The following is a 12828-nucleotide window of genomic DNA, read 5'->3' as shown; positions in this document are numbered from 1 at the left end:
ACATGGGTTTGCGGAAAGTGGCATTGCTTTATACATGTTGGTCAAATGACGGATGCGTAATTCCGCTTGGAATCATTGCGCAATGATCGCGAAAATGGCATTTCTCATCCACGTTAACATGGGTTTGCGGAAAGTGGCATTGCTTTATACATGTTGTTAAAAATTAAATGGAAAATCTTAGATTAGTGAAGAATACAGTATTCTTATTTTAAATATTATATCTAATAAAAAACGAATAATACTAATAAATTATAACATATGGCCATCAATTGATGATTATGTAATAACAAGCATATATTCTTAAAGATACAGTAAACAACACAACTGATTGAAAATAAGAGTCCAGGATATATTTATCATTCATTAAATTGCGGAAACTATTAACTCATGGGACTACCAAAGGATTAATATTTTTCTATTGATTTGTTATTAATGTAAATATTTTAAACATGGCATGATTAGTATTAATGATATGCAATCCTCATTTAATATATTACAGATATGGATGTGGCTGCTGGATCCTCAAGCCAGGGCTTGTCACAGTATGGTATGTCTCATTTTAATTGACATTTGTCTTAGAAACATGGAATGAACATTACATACTAAATACACATTGTTCTATATTTATATGTAATGTCTATTTAATAGATGAAAATTATATAATTATTCGGATATACTTAAATAACATATTTGATTTTAATTGCATGCTCAATACCATTCATTACATCAACATATGGAGTAGATAATTCATTAACAAACAACAACATTGTGGAATCTATTTAATTTTAGATTAAAGGGATACTGAACTACAATTATTAATATTGTCTTTCACATACAGTATGCAATATTAATAAACATAAAATATAATACTATCATCATATGTGACATATTCTATTGCTAAATGTAGTTTAAAATAAAGAAAGTACGTTTATGTGCATCTAAATATTTGTTGACCAACCTGGGTTTATATTGATGATTGGTGGATACCTTCAACAAACAATATTTATTGAATCCAATATTCCTTATCTGCCTTTAAGATTAATATCGAACAACATTCGAATTATAATAGGAGTCAATGTTAAATCATTTTTTACAGTTTGAACATAGAAATCAATTATTTAAATTAATCATGTCAGTGTCCCTTTAAGACAAAATAGATTCATTCATCATTACATTATTTTTATTAAAAACTATTGATATATAAATCTAATTATCTGTTGGAGTTACTTTATATATATCTGCATACTCTAACAGCACCATGATTACATATTAGTAATAATAAAGTTTGTTATGTATTGTGATAAATATGTGTTGTGTCCTAAACAAGATTACTGTACATTGAAAAAATGGCTCGATGTGACACATGTTTGTTTAGATTTGTCAACAGATGCTCCTCAATATGTGGTTTGTGTGTATTCTTGTAACTTCTTAAGGACATATGACGGAATTATTCCGTCATAAAACAATTGAGCTAAGTGAAAGCTGTGTCCTTAAAGGGTTAAGAACATTGATCATTGGGTATATTTAGATATGCAATAGCAGCATCTGAGATGAATTTGATGTCTAATGTAGTCTGACATTAAACATATGTTGAATACAGATATGTTTACAGAATCCCCTTGATTCAATCAAGCATTTTCTGGTGTAATGACTGCTCTATTATTCACATTTTAAAGTTGATTAATGTTAAAATTCTAGACAGATGTGATTTAGTGATATCCAAAATGTGTTTAATAATATATATCTATATCATTCATAGAGAGAGTTGGTGTGGGGAGCCCACAGGAATCCAGCAGTGACATAGAGCCGCCTTTGCGGGCTCCTGGTAAGTCCATTGACTCATTTATATGTAATTGAAGGTGTATTGCTAATCAATATTATGATCATGATTCCGATGAAGCATAACATTATAAAAAATCATAGAATTTATCTTCTGATTATATATTTATTTTTTATATTGAGCGATTAATAATTTTTACTTTATTATTCTACACATTTGTTATTCATAAGATGTCTAACATATGTTTTTTTCATTTTTTAATTTTTTTAACAACAGTCATCAAGTGATACACACATGAGAAATCTTAAATGTTCTATGTACTATGCTTTTATGAATTTAACATTAAGACAAACAATACATTAAGATTCTGATTTATTGACAATAACAAATCTATTGTCATTTGTATGCTCCATCAAAATGATGTAAATCATAACTTTGTGTGTGTATATCTTTAATGCAACATTGATGTGCGTATTTGAGCAACAGTAACATATGTTATAATATCTGATCTTAAGGTGTACACAACATGTTATGTTTTACAGAGATTGATGTCACATGTGGGATGGAGGAGGAAGAGGCTGCCTTGGAGTCTGATGGTATGTGAAATATATCTATCATGTTTCCAACATGTTTCTTTTTTTGAAATCATTTTATTGAAGACATTCAAAGTCTACAGCTTTTTCCCTTTAAAAAGGAATATTATTTGTCTGTTCAAATACACTACTGCCCCCTTTCTATATCAGGCAGCATGAAAATCTGCTTGTATATATTTTTTTAAGAATATATAATTCATGCCATCATTATGTCACATGCATATTCCATGCCAAAACACAATAATAAGTTTCACATTGTACAGACAGTCATTGAGATTCATCTGAGTGCCTATATAGATACCATATCCTCATTTCAGAATAGTTTACAGATTCAAACACACTTCGAGGTATATTGAAAACATAATCAATTTTAAATGCGTTGATTTGATGTCAGGATGTATGAGATGTTAATATATTTATTTTACATTTTCAGATGGATCCACCACTTCTGGTCATCTGGATTCCGCCCCTGCCCAGTCACAGACCCCTCCCCGTGCACACACCCCTGACCATGGCCACACCTCTGCACACACCCAGAGCCCTTCCCATCACCAAACCCATGACCATGCCCCGACCACTGCCAGCCCTTCCCATATTTCATATCCTGTCCCTCCCAAAAAACGCCCATACACCCCCCTTCGCCGCTCTCCCCGTATTCTGGCCCGTACAGCTGCCCAGACCCAAACTCCCCACTCCCCAGCTGTACGGCCTACCCTGGAGCAGCAGCTCACCACTCCCCAAGCCATTCCCATCCCTCCCCGAGCCAATCCCATCCCTTCCCCCTGTTTAAACCTTCATTGTCCTGGGTGTCAGATTGTCCTTCCCAGGCACAGCTGTAAGTATCATTCTAAATACACTTTATAAGATACTTAAAGGTACAGTGAAGTTCAATTGGTTAAATTGTGATTCAAATCCAGCATGCAATGTTAAGCCAATGTATCATAGAATACTCTTATGAATTATTCGTCATTCTCTTGATATATTTATTGAAAACAACTTATTCCTATAATTAGTTTAAACAATAAAATAAATGTGGCCATCATTTCTTTATTGTTGGATGAATGTATCCATCAACCAGCATGCACAAACAAGGTTCATCAACAAATATTGGCTTCCATAAAAACCAACATTCTTGCATTCAAAATATAGCTTGACAATTAAAACATATAATGAATATGTGTAATTTCTAAAGATTTGTCATGTCATGCTCTATCTGAATCAGTCCATTAAATATTTAGGTTCAGTGTCCCTTTAATTGGATATCACTACATATACCAAACACCACTACTTGGATCCAAAATTTTATGTCCAAATGTGGATACATTATCTCTTGTCTAACCCAGTGGGAATGTAATTTCTTCTGGTTGCTATGTTTACACAGCTTGTCCTCAATGCCAAAATGTTTAAGGATAGGTGTGCCTACCACAGTCTAAATTGAATTTTTAAATTGCTGATGTAAGTACAATGTAAATCCTTTAACAAGATTTGATACACTCAAGCTGTATAAGTGGATCATCTAAAACCAATTAAAGGGTTCAACATGTTTGAGTAACATGAGCCTTTAATGATTTCTGTCTGTCTGAATAACCTAATTCATGTGTAAAGAATATATGAAAAATAATTGATGTAAATAATTATTTGTCTTTATGATGACAATGTATGTATTAAAATCTTTTATTCTGTTGTGTAATTATCCTTAATATTAATTTTTATTTTATTTTAGGCTGTGACTCAGCATGGCTCATGCTAGAAGGGATAGCAAGAGTAGAGCAGGCCGTGTTGAGGAACGCAGCTGTCCTGAGAGGGATGAACGACACCATGCAGGCCCAGCTCCGGGTTCAGGACTTGACTCTGCGTGAAATTATGCAATTACGTTCAAGGCCTGAATCTGGAGCTGGACATGCACAGGACAATGAAGAGGATGACCAGTAAGTGGAGGATCTGGATATGCTCCATGGTGGCAGATAATAATCCTCCGTCCACATGTTGAATTTGTATTTATATTGTTGCCCTTTGGCCTTTTTATCAGTTTTTTGTTGTGCCTGTTGCACTCTTTTACCTTGTCATGTGTCTCCAATGAGGCTATGCTGGCCCTTGGCAACTCTCTTCATGGACTGTGATGCACTGTGTTACCTTGTCATGTGTCTCCAATGAGGCTATGCTGGCCCTTGGCAACTCTCTTCATGGACTGTGATGCACTGTGTTACCTTGTCATGTGTCTCCAATGAGGCTATGCTGGCCCTTGGCAACTCTCTTCATGGACTGTGATGCACTGTGTTACCTTGTCATGTGTCTCCAATGAGGCTATGCTGGCCCTTGGCAACTCTCTTCATGGACTGTGATGCACTGTGTTACCTTGCCATGTGTCTCCAATGGGGCTATGCTGGCCCTTGGCAACTCTCTTCATGGACTGTGATGCACTGTGTTACCTTGCCATGTGTCTCCAATGGGGCTATGCTGGCCCTTGGCAACTCTCTTCATGGACTGTGATGCACTGTGTTACCTTGTCATGTGTCTCCAATGGGGCTATGCTGGCCCTTGGCAACTCTCTTCATGGACTGTGATGCACTGTGTTACCTTGTCATGTGTCTCCAATGGGGCTATGCTGGCCCTTGGCAACTCTCTTCATGGACTGTGATGCACTGTGTTACCTTGTCATGTGTCTCCAATGAGGCTATGCTGGCCCTTGGCAACTCTCTTCATGGACTGTGATGCACTGTGTTACCTTGTCATGTGTCTCCAATGAGGCTATGCTGGCCCTTGGCAACTCTCTTCATGGACTGTGATGCACTGTGTTACCTTGCCATGTGTCTCCAATGGGGCTATGCTGGCCCTTGGCAACTCTCTTCATGGACTGTGATGCACTGTGTTACCTTGTCATATGGCTCATATATTCCTTATTTTTAAAAGATTATTTATAAACGTTGTGTATGTTTTCTTACATACTAATAAAATAAATTTTATTTCACAAATCTTTGTCCTCATTCTTCCTGTTATTTTTTGCAAGCTCTAGTTTATGTTGTTTATCCTTAAAGGGACCTAACAAATCTATTTGTTATAATGAAATCATATATGTAAGACAATAGTAAATGACTTTAAGATTAACATCTCCAATGTAATCTTATTATTTGTGTTTATATTATTTTCTCTTAGCTCTATCATTGCCTGATTATGATTAGCAGAGTAATTTCTTTATATATGTATATATATTTTTGTATTTGTGTATATATGTATATTTAAATGTTCATATCCATGTGTGTATTTATAAACTCTGCATGAATTGATGCACCTTTACAAAATGATCTGAGTATTGATACAATGATATAATCCCTGTAAAGTGTTCATTTTATTTAAATAGTATTGACTATGTGTATGCTCTTTTTAAAAACAAAATAATGTCCCTTTAAGTGATGTTGATCACTATTGTAAATGAATGTATTTCCATTTGTAAAGCGTTTTTGTCCTTTTTACAAGAACAAGGACATATAATTTTATTAATAAACAATCTTATTGTAATGTTGACAGCACCTGTATTTCATTTTCAAATCTATATTATTGTCAAAGTGTAACCAAATCAATCTCTGTGTGTAATACAAATAATGTAGATGATGAATATTAGTTAACTAATATGTTAACAAAATACATCTCCTCCCATATATGGCTATAGGTAGGCTGACCATAATTAAACTTGAATAAATGACACGTTTAATCAATACATGTATAACTATTGTTATTCAACAACAATCCAAACATATCTTAAAACATCAATGGCATATGTATTTCTCATGTGTATCTTTTAAATGTTAAAGATATACACCATAGCTATAGTTCAAGGGACAGTCAAGTCCGAAAAGATGATTCATGATTTGGTGACATTCCTAGATAGCAATCTACACACATACTAGTTCATAAAATATAAATACGTTTCTTAATGATATGCCAAGATGTCACTGAGTCCTTGTATTGTCTGCGGTTTTTCAGCGATCTCGGATGCGCCATTTTGCTTAAGACGTCACCTGCCAGGCTGTCCAATGATTCCTTGTATTGACTGACGTTCTTACGTGATCAGGAATATGCCTTTTATTGGATTGCGTTTTGACGCGATCAAGGATGCGCCTTTTTTTTTTGGGCGTTCTTACGTGATCAATAATGTGCCTTTCATTGGATGGCGTTCTTACGTGATCAAGGAAGCGCCATGTTAAGACGGCACATGTAAAGTTAAAAAAACGTGTGATTGGATTGCGTAGTCCCGCAATATTTGTGCACGTTAAAAACGTTTGTGACTGCATGCAATTTTAAAAAGCTTGCGAATATGTATTATTTGCATCATGTTACATTGTTGACCCGTAGCTGATAAAGACCAACACATTCTCTTTTGCTGGATGTCTGGTTGAATCAACGAACGAAAGCAAAATGTTTTCATGCATAGGATATTTCTAGGCAAGTGCAAATCTCTACAGTCCATGTTTAATATGTTTGTCAACAATGTTCCTTTTTCTTAAAAATTAATGTTGTGTTTAATGTTGAACATATCTAATTAATAAATATGCGCTATTGTGTTTGAATAAAGTAATCAATATGCATTTATCATATGCTAAATATATGATGCCGACTTCTTCTAAATGTAATTTCGTTGTATATTTTATGAAAGGTTCATTAGACACTCACATTATAAATAAAAATATTTGATTTTGTCTATAGTTAGATAGTCCATTGTTTAACCAATAGGTTTATTTTGTCTTGTGTTGTAAGAAAATGTAAGTTATTTTCTTACTCCTCGCAAAGCCAATGAGTTTCATGTGAGTACCATCTCCAGCTTTGTCCAGTTTGTGTAAAGGTTCTTTTCATATGTTAATGATGGGGTATTGTGTTTTACGGTTGTAATGGTGGTTCATCTATATTTAAAATATAGCTAACCCTATTTTATTTGCAAGTGTTTGAAGCTTTTTAATATTGCTATCAGTATATGTTAATCTTGTTGTTTGTAGTAGTGTCTATTACATACAGTTATGTAAAAAATATAGGATACTGTCCCTTGAATGCAAATGTTGTTTTTTTGTATCATGTATGAGATCCACATAGTTTAATCTTCAAATATATTTTTGTTAGCATATTTCACCCCCCCCACTCCTAAAAGGAATTTAAACCATATTCATTGTTAAAATAAAAATAGTTACAATAAAATATTAACACAATAATGTCTCTTAAAGAAAATAGACTTTATTTAACACGTCAATATAAATGTGATTTTCAAATTTTTTTTTGGAAAAAGTACATGTAGATATAGCAACAAGCTTAAAATGTGTTAGCATATGTAATGTTGTTAAAGGGACAGTTTCGAAAACATTTTTTTTTACATTATTCGAAAAGTAAATTCTGTAATAACAAGGATATCAAATGTTTCTCAACAATTGAACATTTGTCTGGGTTTATTTAAATTTGCTATCTAAACCTATGAGGTTGGTGTGCTCATTTCTTAAATCTTGAAGAGTGCTTGTAATCATTATACAATTTGAGCACTAGAGGGCATTTGGATAGCATTTGTATATGTAAAACCTTGTGCTCATACAGCATATTATTGACCATGTATTGATCATTGATATCTAAAATGTTGTTATGTCAGAACAACAAATAAGTGGTCATTTTTCATAGTCATAGATACAAGGGTAAGCACATAAGTCACACATGTATTTCTCCATGTTTTGTTGTTTCAAACTTTATAATGCGTAATACAGTGTTTTCTTTGTAATCAATAATTTTCTGACTGTCCCTTTAAGCTGTGTTATTGGCATTCAAACAGTAATATGCCATCATGGATAATTGTTATGGTAATTTAGTTAGCGATTCGGGAAACAGTTTGGACATCACATCACAGAAACCAATCAATATCATGAACAAGGATAGGTATGTGATGATGTGGTTTTCACACACTTATAACCCACACTCTGCAAAGAATCTTCCTCCATGGACCCGGTCCCATAGAAGTCGATTATATACAGAGTGTGGTCCACAAGTGTATGAAAACCACATCATCACATACCTATCCATTACCCAAAAAAAATAATTTAAGATGGAAAAAAATACTTACTTCCTCTTCCTTCCCCTCTTCCCACGGGGCTGAGGCTCTGGGAGAGGCAACTGCCGACTCCGAAGAGTCCTCCTTGGAGCTGTTGTGGGAGGAGTGGAAGGAAGAGTACTGGGACGACCAAGGTGAGGAGTAGATGGCTGAGGAGGAGGAGGAGAAGATGGATGAGGAGGAGAAGATGGCTGAGGAGGAGGAGGAGTAGATGGCTGAGGAGGAGGAGGAGTAGATGGCTGAGGAGGAGGATGATGAGATGGGCCGGCAGGAGGAGATGGCCCAGCAGCAAGAGGCCCAGCAACAAGAGGCCCAGCAACAGGAGGTAGACCAGCATGCGCCTCCCGGAAAAATGTGAACATTTCCTGATGAAGATTGAACATTCTTGTTTGTCCTTCTTGTATTGTATTCAGTATACTGATTATTTCAGTTTGGCCTTGAATTATTTGATTCTGCCCATCAAGTATTCTGCGCCGTCCTTCTATGTTTTCTATCCGGGAGGTACGCATCTGGTCTATGTACTCCAGTAGAACCCGCACCTCCGCTATTTCTTCTTGTTGTGCCTGTTGAACCCGTGCACGGCGGGGTGCCCGTGCACGGCGGAGTGCGGGTCTTTGAGGGACCTCGGGTTCCGCGGGTTCAGCGGGATCCTCCTGTGCTTCCGGGGCCTCTTGATCATCTCCCGTGCGCTGTTCGTCACGGGGGGCCTCTTCCCTCCGAAGTGGGAATTCCTCACCACCACTCTCATCCCGGGGAGATGCAGGAGGCTGTGCTGCCTCGTCCCCAGACTCTGTATATTAAAAAAAAAAGAAAAAAAGAAATGTATATATTAGCATATTTGCAAATAAAGTTTTAAATGACTTAGCTTACGATACAATTACAAATGCAGAATCATTAATCCACTTTGAAATCTAACAAACAATCAATTCTATTTCCGCTTTTTCTAAACAGTGTTTGTGATATCTGGTCAATGTGAATGTTTTTGCGTTTGTTTTCAGTCTGTTTAAATGCACACCTAACCTATAGCCTAGATACTGATGTAACCGCTAAGTAATAGAATGCGTGTAAACAGCGTAATAGCATTAATCTGATCCTTAACACATGAAACCCAATGTTTTATCTTTCATGATTTATAAGCATACATTTAGTATAAACTTTCGAATGTACTTTTGTTATCTAATTAGCTTCATTCTCTGGATATTCTTTGATGAAAAGCATATCTAAATATGTTTATAAGATTCTGATTGTTAGCTGAATATAGCTGCCTCCTGTGATTGTTTCACCGTGTGCATGGCTATTTCTTCATTAAAATATATCTCAAGAATGATTCAAATTATGTAATATAAGTACATTTGAATGTTTTGTCAAATTGTATTCGCTACCTCAATCATGAAAGTAAATGTTTGCGTATAGTGTCCATTGAAATACATTCGTATGTGAAATTATTGTTCAATGAGCTTACCGTCAGATGAGAGTGGCAGGTTCCCGGTATCGATTCCTCCGATACCGACTACTTCCACCTCGGAGATGCTGGGCCGCAACATTTCCTCCCATCTGCAGTACTCCATTTCAAGGGCAGGGCCGCCACCGGTCCCTGCAGCATGTCGGGCCTCCAGGCTTAACTTTTTTTTAAGTTCAAGTTTACAGTCCCGGTACCGATGTTTGATGGAATCCATATCCCGGTTCCGGCCACCCACTGCATTGACTGCATTCCGAATCTCGTTCCAGAGCCTCCTCCTGTCAGTCGGGGTAGTCTTCTGGTGCTGCAGCATCCTATACCTGGCCATATAGGCCTCTACGAGGGCCTCCTTCTCCTCCATCGTAAACCTCGCCTCCCTAGTCGCCTTGGCCTTCCCCTGTGACGATGCCCTCTGTTTCCCGGACTGTGAAGCCCTACTCTGACCGCCACTGGGCCCAGCCACTTGGTCATCTTGAACCAAGTGGCTGGGTCCACCCACCGCTTCCACCCCCGCTTCCTGCCCCCCTTCCTGCCCCCCTTCCTGCCCTGTTCCTCTCCCCCTCCCTCTACTCCCCCCTCTACCTGTCCCCTGCCTGGCCTCCATCTCCTCCCTAAACTAAACCCCAAATAATAAAAAAAAAGTGAGTGTGATGAAATGAAAGGGGGTCAAAATAAAGAACTAAAAAGACAAAAAAGGTGCTTAAAGTGTGAGGGATGTAAAAAAAAAAGAGGGTAAGGAGTATTTAAATAAACGAAAAGAATAAGACTAAAAGGAGGATATGTAAACTAAATGTAACTAGGGGATGGGTATGGGATGGGTATGGGGTATGGGATAAGAGTAAATGGGATGAAAGGGAATGGGACTACAAGGAATGGGGTATGGAGTGTAGTATGAGGGGGTAGGGGGTATGGAGTGTATGTAGTGTTATTGATAAGTGTATGTATGTATTGAATGTGTTTGCGTGTAAATGTGTTAAGTGTACAGATAAATCACTCGCTCGCTAACTAACACTACTTCTAATTCTCAATAACAAACACTCCCACTAACGCTCACTAACTACCACTAACTGACGCTCACACTAACAACTCTCACTAATAACTCCCACTAACTCACTCACGCTCCCACTAACAGACTCTCTCCCACTCCCGCTAACTCCCACTAACTCACTCACTCTCTCACGCTAACACTACCAACTGACTATCTCACGCTAACACTACCAACTGACTCTCTCACGCTAACACTACCAACTGACTATCTCACGCTAACACACTCTCAAAAATTCGCAAAATCTCTATTCTTAAATCTCCAAAGACCCACCAGCAACACAGTCAAAGAAGCCCTGCTTGTGTGGTGCTTATATACCCTGTGTAAATGTTTAATGATGTCCCAATTTCCATTGTAATTAGTGTTCAGGTGTGCTTTATTAGCAATTAATATTATTGCAATGTGTATTAGGTGTGTTAATTTGCGCATGCTCATTTTGAGTTGGTATTTGTGGAATGTGTAGAATGCGATGATGTCATAGTGGTCGTTTTCTCTAACATTGTCCAATAGTATTCTTTTTAAATGTGAATTTGCGATGGTGTGTTCTTCGTGAAGTGTTGTATATGTATGTTTTTCATAATATATAATGATATTGAATGCGATTTTTTTTTTAGTGTATGTATATATTTTTTATTCCTTGTTGTTATTGTGCGATTTTCCGCATCTTAAAGTATATGCGTATTCCCCGTATAAATAGTATTAAAACTTCCCCCGCTTGTGAATGTGTAATGCTTGTGTGCTTTGTTGATTGATTGATGTTGTGACATTTGCGGCGTGTTATTGTTGTGCATGATGTGGTATGCGTCATATGACCGAGCTGTGCGTATTCTCGCGAGATCGAGTGTTAGGTAAAAAAAGCTATTTTTTGCCTTTCCCATTGATCTCTATGGGAGACTGTCTAACGCGGGCAGGATTACGCGTGTGACATACACGCGTTAGGAGCATCGTTAGATGGTCTTATATTAACTCTAAATACCGGAGTCAAACAATGACGTGCGTTAGACATAAAACACGCGTGGCGTTAACAGCCCATCTACCGCCGAACTCTAAATCTAGCCGTTAGAGTTTTCCAATAAGTCAATTAAAAGCATTCAGTTAACCAGTATAAATTAAATAACAAGTTGTTAGAATAGAATATATCGGGCATCACAAATCATAACATTCAATTTGGCAAAATATGTCACACCTCTTAACAGGATTTTCAAAATAACATCAATAAATCTTCTTACTTAAAGTTCCTGACATGTTATACTCAGTTCAAAAACGTACATTTCAGATCACAGAAATTACAGTCAATTCAGTATAATCCCTCCCAAGAACTCTCTCAGTCTCGGCCCTCCTTTACGTCCCTCCCCAGGTTGAGAATCAGATTAGACATTAGACCATAGTCTAAACTCCACCCCTATTTCTACTTCCATGATACATTATAAAGGGTTCCCATTGTTTAAAGTTATAATTTTTAACAAAATAATACCTATTTAAAACTAAATACATACTTACCTGTGAAATAAAACCTAAGCTAGCTACAATATAACTAAAAGTTAATAACTATTTACTAACTACCTAGTTAAAATAAATACAAACTTACCTGTGAAATAAAAATAAAACCTAAGCTGCCTTACACTAAAACCTAAAATTACAACAATTAAAACTACCATTACAAAAAATAAAAACACTAAAATTACAAAAATTAAAAAAACCTACCATTACAAAAAATAACAAATGAAATTATCCAAAATAATAAAAATTATTCCTATTCGAATACTCTTTTAAAAAAATAAAAACCCACCCCAAAATAAAAAAGCCTAATCTAAAATAAACTACCAAGGGCCCTTAAAAGGTCCTTTTGTAGGGCATTGCCCTAAATTTAACAGC

At 36.4% G+C, this 12828-nt stretch overlaps 1 long non-coding RNA gene across 1 annotated transcript; it reads left to right on the top strand.

Annotated features, from left to right (window-relative positions):
• Positions 1-1771: 1771 nt before the first annotated feature.
• Positions 1772-2992, top strand: LOC128649567 (uncharacterized). The gene is made up of 3 exons (XR_008400679.1): positions 1772-1825; positions 2323-2376; positions 2807-2992. It is a non-coding gene; the product is annotated as an uncharacterized LOC128649567 (long non-coding RNA).
• The last annotated feature ends 9836 nt before the right edge of the window (positions 2993-12828 follow it).

The sequence above is a fragment of the Bombina bombina genome, chromosome 2 (assembly GCF_027579735.1).
Source record: "Bombina bombina isolate aBomBom1 chromosome 2, aBomBom1.pri, whole genome shotgun sequence".
NCBI classification, from domain to species: domain Eukaryota; kingdom Metazoa; phylum Chordata; class Amphibia; order Anura; family Bombinatoridae; genus Bombina; species Bombina bombina.
Note: the sequence above shows the minus strand (reverse complement) of the source record. Positions and strands in the feature narration are given on the sequence as shown.